General features: G+C 46.4%; 1 pseudogene; it reads right to left on the bottom strand.

The window, feature by feature from the left end:
* Positions 1-17,123, bottom strand: part of LOC139232478 (uncharacterized) — a 36,469-nt pseudogene extending 19,346 nt beyond the window's left edge.
* Between the last annotated feature and the right edge of the window lie 273 nt (positions 17,124-17,396).

Below are 17,396 nucleotides of genomic sequence, written 5' to 3'. Positions count from 1 at the left end.
CGAAATTTCTGCATTTATTTTAGATGGTACTGCCGAGTCTCTGCTGGTTCCAGGAGGTCTGGGTGAGGCCAGAGATTTCTATGGGCTTGCCTCAGTATCACTGTGGGGTGGGGACACTTTGCTGTGGGCTGGTTGTTGAAGATGCTAATGTCCTTCTGGGAGTTGACTAGGTTAACAGCTTCCCAGACAGTCTTTGATCAATCCAATACCCAAAGTCCAAATTACAGTGGTAGATCCCACCACCCTGCTTGCAGCTTTTCCTTTCACAGGCCTAATATCTTCGAGAAACACTGGGATTTTGTGACCCTTACAATGGTTTAAAGAAATATTTGCAGTTAGAATATATGAAATATGCCACCGGATCATTTTGAAACATGCAGCAAAATAGAACTGGGCCATGATACCGGCCATTTTTGGGACATATCCAATTTTTAAGCCATAGAGTGATACTTTGTCAGGTTGAATTAATTCTGCCTTTAGTGGCCAGGATATCCTAGGCAATTTTCCACATTGTCAAACTATCATAGTGTTGCAACGATACTGGAACAGCTTGGCTAGGCCCTAGCCAACATTTATCCCTCAATCATCACCACCAAAAGTAGATATCATCATTTCATTGCTATTTGAGGGATTTTGCTGTGCACAAATTGGCTGCTGTGCATCAAAAGTACTCCATTAATGCGAGTGTCGTGGAGTATTCTGAGGACATGAAAGGTACGATATAAATGCAAATGTTTCTTGGCGATGTCTATGGGCCATTATTCTTTCACCTAAGTTTCTCAATAAAAATAAACTATGACCTTTGCAATCACTCAGTATCTGGAGCGAAATTGGCATCAGTACTTTTTGGATTCGCACAAAAGAATACTTTTCAAACATGATGAACAAATGCATTCCTAAGACTATGATGAATACATTTCTGCTCCTGCTCTAGTTAAACCCAGATGTCTACAAAATAACTCTCAGAAAATCTGTACTGATACCACTGCACAGTGAATTAGATTCCTCATCATTGGAAAAAATACAAATTACTTTATATACTTTGGGGTACAAGGAATTCGGAATTCTTGACGCAAACACTTTCACAACTTTGTATCTACTTCATTCAACGCCAACAGCTGCTGTGCAGCTTTTAGTAAATGCTCCGCTCCCTTTCAAACGCTACCTGCTATATTAATTCATTAAAACAAGCTTACCACCATTCATACTGAAAACTGTAAACCTACTTGCGACAATTTCAAAAACTGCTTCAACAGAAATAAATACTTTTATTTTAAATTCCAGAAGCAAATGTCTATTTCATTCTCCTCAGTAACTGCATTAGATAGAAATATTCTCCATGGCTTCTCCTGAATCACACAGTATCAATGGAGTTATGATTAAATCTATGGCCTATTGATTCGGCTGTCCTGACAGTTCTCTTCACCCTCTGCTAAATCCAGATGGAATTAAAATACATCACATCATTCTACTACACAAAGCATCTCAAACAACAGGCCTGTATTATTTCCTGTGTATCATCTACATCATGAAAATTCTTAAATACTGTGCCTTTCACAAAGCTCCTTAACTACTGTGAAGTCAATGGGAATCTGCAGTGTATGCTGGGCACTGAGACCTCTATTATTGAGTGGGGAGGCTCGCTCAGCACCATTAAACATTGCGCTTGATAACATGATCCAACAATGTTTGTGGCACTGTGACCCTGTGTAACTGTTGTGCACTTGACTCAGTGAACACCAGAAAATAATGTTAATGAGATCGTGGCCCCACAGTACAATCAGAGCTCCTGAACAGTGCTCCAGATGTTCAGCACCCAGAGGCCTGGTCATTATGTTGGATCCCTTCCCTTAAAATGGAATTGTCCTATTGTAGTTGTGAGTAGCTATCTGTTTCCACTGGCCTCACTGTTGTTTTCTTGTGTGTCCAAAACTGAACTTCTTAAAACAGTACCTATTTGTTATCTTTGGCAGTTTTCCCAAGCAATTGTTATAGTTTCCTGTCCACATAGGAGTTATGGATACCCTTCCAGGCATTCTTCTTTATTTACAGCTACTGGCGAAGGATCAGAGGAGTCATGCAAAACAGGTGCATTTTCACCTTAGGTGATAATTCTTGGTCTGTATACATGGATACACCCTTATGCCACGGCCGACACATACAGGTCAAGGTGATCATACTGGATATGCTCAAAGACACCTGCATGGAGACTAATTGGCCAAGGAAGTTATGACAGAAGTTTACAGGTCTGCAGCTAGGCCAAGAATTTATTTCCAGGGCAAGGATCCATCAGTGAGTGTCAAGGTAACAGTTGCCATAAATATCTATGCTCCTGGGATACTTCCAAGCAACAACAGGAGATCGATGTTGCATCTTCCAACTTGCAGTGCATGCCTTGGAGAATAATTCCGCTTCAGCATTCTTGGCAAAACCTCCTAAGCTGGATGTACACAATTTCTTGACTAGTGCTGCCCGGATACACAAGGGGGGAAAAATTCGGCCGCGCCTTTGTTGTGGTGTTAATCCAGGCGGAGCGGTACTTTTAGCGCCTTGGAAAAAGTTTGCATCTCCCGCCCAGAAATCCTTCAGAATCGGTCAAACAGCTGATGGGGGTGCTAAATCAGCCATTGCACACCAGAGCTGGGGGGACGATAACGAAAATGCCAGCGCTAAATTTAACCGCGTCATTGCGCAGGTGCCGAACGCTGATTCAGATCCTGGAAAACGGCGAGTCTTAAAGGCATGCCATAGTAATGCACCCATTAAAGTTTTCAAAATCACTTTTTTTCAAGCTGAACTCTTATTTCTGTCTGCCGCTGCAAACTCGGAGGCTCACGCACCATGCTCTGTGTAAACTGACTGTGACCTCTGAGGCAAGTGCTTCCTCATCCCTTTAAGTAGCCATCAGTTAACGACTCTGCAAGCCTGTACCGACTATTTTTCCAAACGTTATTTTTGGCTGTCGCTAAATAAGGCGGCCGCATCTAATTTACCGACCGGGGCACAAACGTGGGCGTTGCACCAGGACTGACGTCAGGATCGCACTGATTGTCAGCAGGCAGGTGCTACTGGTTTATGCCCCCGGTGAGCTCCGAATGAATTTTCGGTTGGGGCGCTAAAAGCTGTGCTCCTGGTCGGTATCCTCTTGCGCTCCCATTAATGCCCCCTCTGGCCACTAACTGAGGTGTTAGACAACCGAAAATCCAGCTCAAGGAGTACAGAAGTGAAACCTTTCCTCTCTTACTTGCCTGGACGAGTGAATGCATCAGTTTTCCCATGGATAAAGGCAACAAAACAAAACAGCCCTCCATTTAAAACCTATAACCGATACCTGGAAGTGCAGGGCATTATTGATGGCAGGCATGCAACCATGTGAGTGTCTACCCCAATGACACTCCTTCCATAAACAGAAAGGGGCTCCAATCCAGGAGTGCACATATATACAGAATATATTACCATATATACAGAATAATGCATGTGAATGCTGACAACCTGGCAGTTACTATAATTCCTTCATTGTCCATCAGTCCATGGTGCCACCATTATTTCAAGGGCCAGACTGTATGCTGCTAGGGTCTAAGGGTATCCACTGGAGCCATGGCTCCTTACCCCATTGAATTACCCTAGATAGATCTGAAACAGATAAAATGAAGCACATGAATCTGTAATTGTCTTGGTGGAGCAAATCATCGTCATCTTTAAATAGTGATTCAGATGCTAGGGTTAAAGTACAACTCAGACACGTATCCACAATTATGGTTGTCTGCTGTGACTTACACAAACTCACTCAATGCAGGGGCTCGGCCAGGGACCAGGCAAGACAAAACAGGCAGCATTAACCAAACACCCAACTTAGAGCCAGCCAACATATCTGCACAAACTGCTGGTCACTCACATTGCCTGCTGCAAGGAGAGCCTGCACAAGAGAACCAGATAACAATGATAGGCATGCAGACATGTGAATGATAAGACATGTTTTTACCATTCACATTCCTTTAATTCTGCCTTTTCTCATTGCAAAGGAAAAGGTAGCACATGATCAGTGCCAAAGAACTGCAACTACAGGAGAGACATCAGTTTTGAAAACTTTGGGTGCACACAAGGAGGAAGCCTTTCAGCTCGTGGACAGTCAAACTGGAGAAGTTTTTTGTTATTTGTTCCTGGGATGTGGGCATCACTGGCAAGGCCAGTATTTATTGCCCATCTCTAATTGCCCTCGAGAAAGTGGTGATGAGCTGCCTTCTTGAATCGCTGCAGTGCATGCAGTGAAGGTATTCCCGCAGTGCTGTTAGGGAAGAAGTTCCCAGATTTTGATCCAGCGACGATGAAGGAACGGCAATATATTTCCAAGTTAGGATGGTGTGTAACTTGGAGGGGAACTTGGAGGTGATGGTGCTCCCATGCACCTGCTACCCTTGTCTTTCGAGGTGGTAGAGGTCACGGATTTGGGAGATAGAAACATAGAAACATAGAAAATAGGTGCAGGAGTAGGCCATTCGGCCCTTCGAGCCTGCACCACCATTCAATGAGTTCATGGCTGAACATGCAACTTCAGTACCCCCTTCCTGCTTTCTCGCCATACCCCTTGATCCCCCTAGTAGTAAGGACTTCATCTAACTCCCTTTTGAATATATTTAGTGAATTGGCCTCAACTACTTTCTGTGGTAGAGAATTCCACAGGTTCACCACTCTCTGGGTGAAGAAGTTTCTCCTCATCTCGGTCCTAAATGGCTTACCCCGTATCCTCAGACTGTGACCCCTGGTTCTGGACTTCCCCAACATTGGGAACATTCTTCCTGAATCTAACCTGTCTAAACCCGTCAGAATTTTAAACGTTTCTATGAGGTCCCCTCTCATTCTTCTGAACTCCAGTGAATACAAGCCCAGTTGATCCAGTCTTTCTTGATAGGTCAGTCCCATCATCCCGGGAATCAGTCTGGTGAATCTTCGCTGCACTCCCTCAATAGCAAGAATGTCCTTCCTCAAGTTAGGAGATCAAAACTGTACACAATACTCCAGGTGTGGCCTCACCAAGGCCCTGTACAACTGTAGCAACACCTCCCTGCCCCTGTACTCAAATCCCCTCACTATGAAGGCCAACATGCCATTTGCTTTCTTAACCGCCTGCTGTACCTGCATGCCAACCTTCAATGACTGATGTACCATGACACCCAGGTCTCGTTGCACCTCCCCTTTTCCTAATCTGTCACCATTCAGATAATAGTCTGTCTCTCTGTTTTTACCACCAAAGTGGATAACCTCACATTTATCCACATTATACTTCATCTGCCATGCATTTGCCCACTCACCTAACCTATCCAAGTCACTCTGCAGCCTCATAGCATCCTCCTCACAGCTCACACTGCCACCCAACTTAGTGTCATCCGCAAATTTGGAGATACTACATTTAATCCCCTCCTCTAAATCATTAATGTACAATGTAAACAGCTGGGGCCCCAGCACAGAACCTTGCGGTACCCCACTAGTCACTGCCTGCCATTCTGAAAAGTACCCATTTACTCCTACTCTTTGCTTCCTGTCTGACAACCAGTTCTCAATCCACGTCAGCACACTACCCCCAATCCCATGTGCTTTAACTTTGCACATTAATCTCTTGTGTGGGACCTTGTCGAAAGCCTTCTGAAAGTCCAAATATACCACATCAACTGGTTCTCCCTTGTCCACTTTACTGGAAACATCCTCAAAAAATTCCAGAAGATTTGTCAAGCATGATTTCCCTTTCACAAATCCATGCTGACTTGGACCTATCATGTCACCTTTTTCCAAATGCCCTGCTATGACATCCTTAATAATTGATTCCATCATTTTACCCACTACTGAGGTCAGGCTGACCGGTCTATAATTCCCTTTTTTCTCTCTCCCTCCTTTTTTAAGCGTTAGCGAGTTGCTGCAGTGCATCTAGTAAATGGTACACACTGCAGCCACGGTGCGCCGGTGGTGCAGAGAGTGAATATTTAAGGTGATGGATGGGGTGCTGATCAAACAGGCTGCTTTGTCCTGGATGGTGTCGAGCTGCTTGAGTGTTGTTGGAGCTGCACTCATCCAGGCAAGTGGACAGTATTCCATCACACTCCTGACTTGTGCCTTGTAGATGGTAGAAACAATTTGGGGAATCAGGAGGTGAGACACTCGCCGCAGAATACCGAGCCTCTGACCTGCTCTTATAGCCACAATATTTATATAGCTGGTCCAGTTAAGTTTCTGGTCAGTGGTGACCTCCAGGATATTGATGATGGGGGATTCGGCGATGGTAAAGCCATTAAATGTCATGGGGTGGTAGTTAGACTCTCACTTGTTGGAGATAGTCATTGCCTGGAACTTGTGTGGTGCGAATGTTACTTACTACTTATCAGCCCAAACCTGAATGTTATCCAAGTCTTGCTGCATTCGGGCATGAACAGCTTCAATATCTGAGGAGTTGCGAATGGAACTGAACACTCTGCAATCATCACTTCTGACTTTATGATGGAGGGAAGGTCATTGATGAAGCAGCTGAAGATGGTTGGGCCTAGGACACTGCCCTGAGGAGCTCCTACAGCGATGTCCTGGTGTTGGGACGATTGACCTCCAACAACCACAACCATCTTCCTTTGCGCTAGGTATGGCTCCAGCCAATGGTGAGTTTTCCCCCAATTCCTATTGACTTCAATCTTACTAGGCTTCCTTGATGCCACACTCGGTCAAATGCTGCCTTGATGTCAAGGGCAGTCACTCTCACCTCATCTTTGGAATTCAGCTCTTTTGCCCATGTTTGGCCCAAGACTGTAATGGGGTCTGGAGCCGAGTGTTCCTGGCAGAACTCAAACTGAGCATTGGTGAGCAGGTTATTGATGAATAAGTGCCGCTTGACAGCACTGTCGATAATGCCTTCCATCACTTTGCTGATGATTGAGAGTAGACTGATGGGGGTTGTAATTGGCCAGATTGGATTTGTCCAACCTTTTGTGGACAGGACACATCTGGGCAGTTTTCCACATTGTCGGATAGATGCCAGTGTTGTAACTGTACTGGAACAGCTAGTTCTGGAGCATAAGTCTTCAGCACGACAGCCGGGATGTTGTCAGGGCCCATAGCCTTTGCTGTATCCAGTGTGCTCGGCCATTTCTTAACAGCAAGTGGAGTGAATCAAATTGGCTAAAGATTGGTTTCTGTGAGGACCTCAGGAGGAGGCCAATCTGAATCATCCACTTGGCACTTCTGGCTGAAGATGGTTGCAAACACTTCAGACTTGTCATTTGCATTCACGTGCTAGGCTCCACCATCATTGAGGATGGGGATATTCATGGAGCCTCAACCTCCTCCCATTAGTTATTTAATGGTCCACCACGATTTACGACTGGATGTGGTAGGACTACAGAGTTTTGATCTGATCTGTTGATTGTGGGATCGCTTAGCACTTTTTAAAGCATGCTGTTTCCGTTGTTTAGCATGTAGTCCTGTATTGCAGCTTCCCCAGGTTGACACCTCATTTTTTGGTCTGCCTGGTGCAGCTCCTGGCATGCTCTTCTGCACTCCTCATTGAGATGGGATGAGGCGAATTTAGGGAGCTAGCAGATAAATTAAAAGGTAGGATCTCAAAAGTAGTAATCTCGGGATTGCTACCAGTGCCATGTGCTAGTCAGAGTAGGAATCGCAGGATAGCGCAGATGAATATGTGGTTTGAGCAGTGGTGCAGCAGGGAGGGATTCAAATTCCTGGGGCATTGGAACCGGTTCTGGGGGAGGTGGGACCAGTACAAACCGGACGGTCTGCACCTGGGCAGGACCGGAACCAATGTCCTAGGGGGAGTGTTTGCTAGTGCTGTTGGGGAGGAGTTAAACTAATATGGCAGGGGGATGGGCACCAATGCAGGGAGACAGAGGGAAACAAAAAGGAGGCAAAAGCAAAAGACAGAAAGGAGATGAGGAAAAGTGGAGGGCAGAGAAACCCAAGGCAAAGAACAAAAAGGGCCACTGTACAGCAAAATTCTAAAAGGACAAAGGGTGTTAAAAAAACAAGCCTGAAGGCTTTGTGTCTTAGTGCAAGGAGTATCCGCAATAAGGTGGATGAATTAACTGTGCAAATAGATGTTAACAAATATGATGTGATTGGGATTACGAAGACGTGGCTCCAGGATGATCAGGGCTGGGAACTCAACATCCAGGGGTATTCAACATTCAGGAAGGATAGAATAAAAGGAAAAGAAGGTGGGGTAGCATTGCTGGTTAAAGAGGAAATTAATGCAATAGTTAGGAAGGACATTAGCTTGGATGATGTGGAATCTATATGGGAAGAGCTGCAGAACACCAAAGGGCAAAAAACGTTAGTGGGAGTTGTGTACAGACCTCCAAACAGTAGTAGTGATGTTGGGGAGGGTATCAAACGGGAAATTAGGGGTGCATGCAATAAAGGTGCAGCAGTTATAATGGGTGACTTTAATATGCACATAGATTGGGCGAGCCAAACTGGAAGCAATACGGTGGAGGAGGATTTCCTGGAGTGCATAAGGGATGGTTTTCTAGACCAATATGTCGAGGAACCAACAAGGGGGGAGGCCATCTTCGACTGGGTGTTGTGTAATGAGAGAGGATTAATTAGCAATCTCATTGTGCGAGGCCGCTTGGGGAAGAGTGACCATAATATGGTGGAATTCTGCATTAGGATGGAGAATGAAACAGTTAATTCAGAGACCTTGGTCCAGAACTTAAAGAAGGGTAACTTTGAAGGTATGAGGCATGAATTGGCTAGGATAGATTGGCGAATGATACTTAAGGGGTTGACTGTGGATGGGCAATGGCAGACATTTAGAGACCGCATGGATGAACTACAACAATTGTACATTCCTGTCTGGCGTAAAAATAAAAAAGGGAAGGTGGCTCAACCGTGGCTATCAAGGGAAATCAGGGATAGTATTAAAGCCAAGGAAGTGGCATACAAATTGGCCAGAAATAGCAGTGAACTCGGGGACTGGGAGAAATTTAGAACTCAGCAGAGGAGGAAAAAGGGTTTGATTAGGGCAGGGAAAATGGAGTACGAGAAGAAGCTTGCAGGGAACATTAAGGCGGATTGCAAAAGTTTCTATAGGTATGTAAAGAGAAAAAGGTTAGTAAAGACATACATAGGTCCCCTGCAGTCAGAATCAGGGGAAGTCATAACGGGGAACAAAGAAATGGCAGACCAATTGAACAAGTACTTTGGTTCGGTATTCACTAAGGAGAACACCAACAACCTTCTGGATATAAAAGGGGTCAGAGGGTCTAGTAAGGAGGAGGAACTGAGGGAAATCTTTATTAGTCGGGAAATTGTGTTGGGGAAATTGATGGGATTGAAGGCCGATAAATCCCCAGGGCCTGATGGACTGTATCCCAGAGTACTTAAGGAGGTGGCCTTGGAAATAGTGGATGCATTGACAGTCATTTTCCAACATTCCATTGACTCTGGATCAGTTCTTATTGAGTGGAGGGTAGCCAATGTAACCCCACTTTTTAAAAAAGGAGGGAGAGAGAAAACAGGGAATTATAGACCGGTCAGCCTGACCTCAGTAGTGGGTAAAATGATGGAATCAATTATTAAGGATGTCATAGCAGTGCATTTAGAAAATGGTGACATGATAGATCCAAGTCAGCATGGATTTGTGAAAGGGAAATCACGCTTGACAAACCTTCTGGAATTTTTTGAGGATGTTTCCAATAAAGTGGACAAGGGAGAACCAGTTGATGTGGTATATTTGGACTTTCAGAAGGCTTTCGACAAGGTCCCACACAAGAGATTAATGTGCAAAGTTAAAGCACATGGGATTGGGGGTAGTGTGCTGACGTGGATTGAGAACTGGTTGTCAGACAGGAAGCAAAGAGTAGGAGAAAATGGGTACTTTTCAGAATGGCAGGCAGTGTCTAAAGGGGTACCGCAAGGTTCTGTGCTGGGGCCCCAGCTGTTTACATTGTACATTAATGATTTAGACGAGGGGATTAAATGTAGTATCTCCAAATTTGCGGATGACACTAAGTTGGGTGGCAGTGTGAGCTGTGAGGAGGATGCTATGAGGCTGCAGAGTGACTTGGATAGGTTAGGTGAGTGGGCAAATGCATGGCAGATGAAGTATAATGTGGATAAATGTGAGGTTATCCACTTTGGTGGTAAAAACAGAGAGACAGACTATTATCTGAATGGTGACAGATTAGGAAAAGGGGAGGTGCAAAGAGACCTGGGTGTCATGGTACATCAGTCATTGAAGGTTGGCATGCAGGAACAGCAGGCGGTTAAGAAAGCAAATGGCGTGTTGGCCTTCATAGCGAGGGGATTTGAGTACAGGGGCAGGGAGGTGTTGCTACAGTTGTACAGGGCCTTGGTGAGGCCACACCTGGAGTATTGTGTACAGTTTTGGTCTCCTAACTTGAGGAAGGACATTCTTGCTATTGAGGGAGTGCAGCGAAGATTCACCAGACTGATTACCGGGATGATGGGACTGACCTATCAAGAAAGACTGGATCAACTGGGCTTGTATTCACTGGAGTTCAGAAGAATGAGAGGGGACCTCATAGAAACGTTTAAAATTCTGACGGGTTTAGACAGGTTAGATGCAGGAAGAATCTTCCCAATGTTGGGGAAGTCCAGAATCAGTGGTCACAGTCTAAGGATAAGGGGTAAGCCATTTAGGACCGAGATGAGGAGACACTTCTTCACCCAGAGAGTGGTGAACCTCTGGAATTCTCTACCACAGAAAGTAGTTGAGGCCAATTCACTAAATATATTCAAAAGGGAGTTAGATGTAGTCCTTACTACTCGGGGAATCAAGGGGTATGGCGAGAAAGCAGGAAGTGGGTACTGAAGTGCATGTTCAGCCATGAACTCATTGAATGGCGGTGCAGGCTAGAAGGGCTGAATGGCCTACTCCTGCACCTATTTTCGATGTTTCTATGTTTCTATCCAGCGTTAGTCGCCTGGCTTAACGGTAAAGGTTGAGTGAGGGATATGCCAGGCCATGAGATTAACGATTGTGGTGAAATACAATTCCGCTGCTACTGGTAGCCCACAGCACCTCATAGATGCCCAGTTTTGAGCTGCTTGATCTGTAGGCTGTAGTAGTTGAGGAAATAGAAAGTGTGGTGCAAAGATCGGGGTGGTAATGGAGACACATTGGATTGAATTTTGACATATAGATCCGCCAGGAGTGGAGGTGGCCTGGAAGAGCACAGGAAACCGGGAAATCTGCGTTTTCACTCTGCAGCATGCATGTGATGTCACGGACAGGTTCCCCGCCTGGAAGTCAGCCTGATTGACAGGCTAGCTTCCAGATGGGCGGGGAACGCTGGACAAGGGGCTGCAACCCCAGGTAGGTGCGAGCCCTGAGCCGGACAGGGGTGAATGAAGCCAATCCGGGGGAACATCGACCTGGGGAGGGGGGGTGGGGGGGCATCCAATCTGTGCGGGTCCAATCCTTGACCCCGGGGAGCGCGAACACCGACCTGGGGGTGGTGGTGGGGGGCGGGGGGGCGGTCCAATCTGAGGGGTAGGCTGATGGTGCGGGAGCTTGGGGGGAATGGGATGAATCAATCCTGCTCCTCTCGGCACACAAGGTTTGGTTCCCGAGGCTTGTCCTTTCCTCGCTGTAGTTGCTGGAAATCCCGAAGCCTGGGATCCCTAAACCTATACAGCAGGTTAAATCTGATGCCTCAAACCTCATTATGAAATGTAAACTGCCAAACCGCCTCCTGGGAGCAGGTTGGCTGCCCGCCCCTCATCCCACCTCCGAAGTTTGTGCAGGTTGGATGCAGATTAGGGTCGGGATTCACATATTTACCACTTTAATCTCCCACCCAACTCTAATCCAGTTGTTTTATGGAGTTAAAATTTCCCCCATTTTTTCAGATTTATGTGGTTTGTCAAAAATATAGGAAGAGCCATGCTCTCAGACTCTATTTATTCAAACAATCACATAAATGTTTACACAGCTAAACAAGCTTTCATGTTTTTGAAATCCTGTGGAATAACTTTGAATCAGCTGCTCAGATGAAGAGCTGGGAATATTAAGATTCATAACTCTAAGCCCATCATTGCCAATTCTGTTATAGCATCTTAGCTGATGCAGCATCAACCTGGATACACCCTGTAGGTAGTAAGTCAGGAGGATTTCACTGAGTGAAGCACCACGCACTATTGAGCAGGAGGAAGTGGGACTGTAAGAGCGGGTGAGGTATGGTCCTCCCTGGAGAGTGGAGAATATCTGCTCTTGGCTGAGAGCCTAGGGACCCAGACTTTAGGGGCCCAGTCTTAAAAAGAACAATGATTTGGAGATAATGGCCTACAAAATCGGAGGTGTAGTGCTGGCCGTTAAAGCTCACTTTGAAGGAGAAATGGCAGTTGTCTCGCTTCCGCCCGCTTCCAGTGGGTCCCACGACAGCTGCCATTTTGGGAAGGTCAGCAGCGCTGCCATTACCTGCACTCACTGCTAATATTTAGATTAGTCAGATCATGACGTCAGTGAGTGTGTGCCAAGTGAGCGTTGCACAATCTGCCATTTTGCCGTCGCTGCTCCACTTACCGCCCTCTTTTAATCCTGACCAGGTGACCACGCGTTCAGTATCAGGATGGAGCCTCCTGCAGTGTGGCCCTCATATTCTTCGCCAGTGGCTCCTCCCAGTCTGCATCATGATGCTGAATGCCCTCTATCCTGGCAGCAGTCATGATGCCTTATCCTGCACCAGTCAACTGTGCCAGCAATCGTCCAGCCACCACATTGAACCCGATTGTGGCTGCTTGGAGACCAGGGCTATCCATTCTACAATTGGCTGATGACGCTCCTCCATAACCCCACCAATCCTGCCCAGCATTAATATAATGAGAGCCATGCTGCCATCAGGAACCTCATCGAGCAGACCATCGGGGTGCTCAAGCAACAGGCCCGCTGCCTTGACTGCTTGGGAGACGTATTCGATGGAGCGGGGGTCCCATTTTGTGATGGTCTGCTGCATGCTTCACAACTTAGCCATCACGAGAGCGAAGCCCTTGCCACCAGGGATTGCCGGACCACTTCAGAGGAGGGCAAGGAGGAGGGCAAGGAGGAAGAGGATGAGGAGGAAGGGAGGAGGCAGGCAGCAAAACCCTGTTCCAGATGGGCTGTCCATGAAGGTCTCATCAGACTCTGATTCCAGGAAATAAAACCCCAGATCCCCATTGCTCACCACTTCTCCATCATATCATCCCTCTGTCATGGAACATCAAAGCATCCACCTGGGCACAAAACTGAAATGAGAGCCACCACAAAACGCACATTCCAAACAACAATATCAACTAAGCACACTTGTGCAATCCCTTAGCGCCTGTCGTTAGTGTGCGGAAGGCTACTGGCTTTCAGTGGGGGAGACTACAGATAGCTTTGTAAGATGACCTCAACCAGCTGTGGACCTAGAAGGCCCAGCTTTAGACTGCATCACCTCGTCATGGGCGGCAGCAGACTAGACTGGCTGACTGATATGCTGCGGCAAGGGCAGTGGTGAGAATAGGGGTGCTGTCATCCAGAGAGAGGACAGCAGGTTTTTGCTCCACAGACTCATTGCCACTTCCCTGGGCCAGGGCCTCAGCATTCCTCGCTATATGTTGGAAGACAGATTGTTGGCCTGCTGCAACAGCCTGCAAGCCCCTTTCGACACTCGTAAACCCAGTGACGATGGCCGCAGTTTGAGCTTGAGTGGCATCAAGCTATCGACTACAGGAGAGCAGTCTGCACTTCCACTGCAGCAATGGAGCCACGACATTCTGGAAATCATGGGCTCCAAACTCTGCGTAAAGCCCCATCCAATGTTGGAGCCAGACACCTCCATGCTCCTTGACATTGACAAAATGCTCTCTGACATGCTTACCATTGCATCTAGCATTTCTTTGTGCATGCCCATCATCCTTCTTCTGAAGGACTCTTCATCGAGGTCATCATCTGAGTCCTGTGCAGCAGAACTAGTGCATAAATTTACCCTCCAGGGTGCTGGCCCCTGAGCTACCCTTTCCCCCGGCCTTGGTGCAGCCCACCCGTGCCCAGTGCCTTAACATGTGCAAGTCCCGCCTCCATACTACCCTCTAAATTCTGTGCAGTGCCATTTTCTTAGCTGGTGTCTGCAAGTGTAAGATGCAGTGATGGTGTGTCTTCTCCTCCATCACTTTCCTCTACAACTTCAGGGACAGGCTGGCTGCTGGCACTTCTTGGCTATCTGAAAGCAGAAAGGCACAAGGGTCGGGTTGTGGTGAGGGGAGGGGGCAAAGCAAGATATCCTGGCATATACCAGCTTGTAAGTGAGAAGAGATTACGGAATGAGGGAGAAGTGGGATCTGAGAAGAAGGATTAGGAATGTCCATACCATCATTATCAGTAATGGCTTCAATTTCTCCCTTTGCCACTGCCTCAGTTATTGCCCCTCCTATAATGTCAAGTATGGCTTCCTCCATGTGGCTGATGTTCTGTGTAGCGTCTTGGGTGCCTCCCATCTGTTGTTGCTCCCTCCTGTTTTTAGCCACCTTGGCCTGCAAGAGAAAGGGAAGTGTGTCAGTGAGTATAGTTTAGGTGATGTGCCTGCCATAGTTGAATAGCTGTCAGTGTGTGCAAGGTGTGAGATGTGGGTGTGAGTGTTTCAGTAGTGGTAAAGTTGTGACGGTGAAGTGAAGCCATGATTGTGAGGTGATAGGTAGTAAGTGAGTGAGACTAGTGCTGCAGATGGTGGGATATGACATTTTCTGAAGCCTTCATTCACCTTGACCGGCCATGTGAGGTCATTAAACTTTTTCTGACATTAGATCCAGGTACTTGGGACCACACTGGTGGCCGTGATGGAGTTAGCCATCTCCTCCCAGTGCCTTCTGCAAGTAACCTTCGATGGCTTTCTGCCATACTCAAGGAACAGTACAGCCTGCCTTCTTTGAACAACCATGATCAAGGCTGCTAATGCAGCATCTGAGAATGTTCCCTTCATTGCTGAGCAATGTCTTCAGCCTGACTGACAATGAGATGCTGCTGCATCATGGCAAGTTCCCTTTAAGTAGTGCAGAGAACTGAGGCCAAACATTTCTGGCCATTAGATGGCACCTGATATTGGCCCACCTGTTCAGCACTAAGCCAATCAGCAGCGTGTTTAGCGCTAAGCCAATCAGTGCTCCAATCATTATAATGCGCTGGCAGCATGAATTTTGCGTGTTGCCTGGACCACTTTCAGCGGGCACAGGCAAATAGCGCTGGCCCTTGACACTGACAGTTTTTGGGCCTTTTCTATTCTCTTTCCAATCTCTATCCAATTTCTAGGCCGCAGAGTTCATGTACAGGCAGTAGAGTCAGTTCCCCTGCATATGGTTGAGATAATGTAGAAGTTGAAGGGGTTTACTCACACATCTGAAATACTTATCAATCTCTCATCATTCAGGCTGCACCTCAGAGATGTATTAGACTAGGAATAAGGCTGACCTGAATGCTAGACATGGTTTTAAGAAATAGTTGCAGTTATATGAAATAAATGGAAGCTTTTGTTGAATTTTGTTCTGGAAAGCAAAAAATAGTTTGTTTGATCATAGACTTTAGAGTTTATTTCTATGTATGATTGCAACTAAGTGGACTTGAATGATAATAATAACTTGTATTCATATAGCGCCTTTAATGTAGTAAAATATCCCAAGGTGTTTCACAACAGTGTTACAGACAAACAGATAAATTTGACACCATGCCACAGAAGAAATTAAGGCAGATGATCAAAAGCTTGTTTAAAGAGGTAGGTTTTAATAAGCATCTTAAAGGAGGAAAGTGAGGTAGCGAGGCGGAGAGTTTAGGAAGGGAGTTCCAGAGCTTAGTGCCCAGACAGCTGAAGGCACATCCACCGATGGTTGAGCAGTTATAATGAGGGATGTTCAAGCTGCCAGAATTTGAGGAGCGCAGACATCTTGTGGGATTGTGAGGCTGAAAAAGATTACAGAGATAGGGAGGGTCAAGTCCATGGAGTGATTTGTAAAAAAGGATGAGAATTTTGAAATCAAGGCATTGTTTAACTGGGAGCCAATGTAGGTCAGAAAGCACAGGGTTGATAGGTGATCTTGACTTGGCGTGGATTAGTACGCGGGCTGCTGAGCTTTGGATGACTTCAAGTTTACATAGTGTGGAATGTGGAAGGCCAGCCAGAAGTGAGTTGGAGTAGTCATGTCTAAAGGTAACAAAGCCATGAATGAGGGTTTCAGCAGCAGAAGAGCTGAGGCAGGGGCGGAGGTGGGCAATGTTACAGAGGTGGAAAAAGGCGGTTTTAGTTATGCCACAGATATGTGGCTGGAAACTCATTTCGGGGTCAAATATGACACCTAAGTGTGAACAGTCTTGTTCACCCTCGATTGATGCTGGGGAGAGGGGTGGAGTCAGTGGTTAGGGAACACAGTTTGTGGTGGGGACCAAAGATAATGGCTTCGGTCTTCCCAATATTTATTTGGAGAAAATTTCTGCTCATCCAGTACTGGCTGTCGGACAAGCAATCTGACAATTTAGATACCAAGCAGGGATCGACAGAAGTGGTGGAGAGGTAGAGCTGGGTGTCATCTGCGTACAGGTGGAAACTGACTCCATGTTTTCAGATGATATCGCCAAGAGGCAGCATATAGATGAGAAATAAGAGGGGACCAAGGACAGTTCAACAATGTGGGAGTGGGAAGAGACGCCATTTCTGGAGATTTTCTGGCTACAATTAAATAGATAAGAATGGAACCAAGCGAGTGCAGTACCACCCAGCTGGACGACGATGGAGAGATGATGGAGTAGATGGAGGGGTCACCTGTGTCAAAGGCTGTAGACAGGTCCAGGAGGATGAGGAGGGATAGTTTGCCTTTGTCACAGTCACAAAGGATGTCATTTGTGACTTTGACGAGAGCAACTTCTGTACTGTGGCAGGGGCGAAAGCCAGATTGAAGGAAATCAAACAATGAATTCATGGAAAGATGATCACGGATTTGGGAAGCAACAGCACGTTCAAGTACTTTGGACAGGAAAGGGAGGTTGGAGATGGGGACAATAGCTAGCAAGCAAAGTGGGGTCAAGGGTTGTATTTTTTGAGGAGAGGGGTGATGGCAGCAGATTTGAAGGAGAGGAGAACAGTACCTGAGGACAGAGAACCATTAACAATGTCGGAGCCAGAAAAGGAAGTTGGGTGGTCAGCAGTTTAGTGGGAATAGGGGCAAGAGAGCAGGAAGTGGGTCTCATGGATAAGATGAGTTTGGAGAGAAACTAGAGAAAGATATGGGTTTAGAGCTAGGGCAGGTTGGAGCATCAGATGAATTTTGGCCCTGTGGGCTAGGGAAAGGAAGGGAACTCGCAGAGGCAGCTGGTCGATGGTTTCAATCTCTGATACAAAGAAGTTCATAACCTCTTCACACTTGTTGTTGGAGGT

Source organism: Pristiophorus japonicus, chromosome 1, assembly GCF_044704955.1.
Source record: "Pristiophorus japonicus isolate sPriJap1 chromosome 1, sPriJap1.hap1, whole genome shotgun sequence".
In the NCBI taxonomy this organism is placed as follows: domain Eukaryota; kingdom Metazoa; phylum Chordata; class Chondrichthyes; family Pristiophoridae; genus Pristiophorus; species Pristiophorus japonicus.
This window is presented reverse-complemented; position numbering and strand designations above follow the sequence as displayed.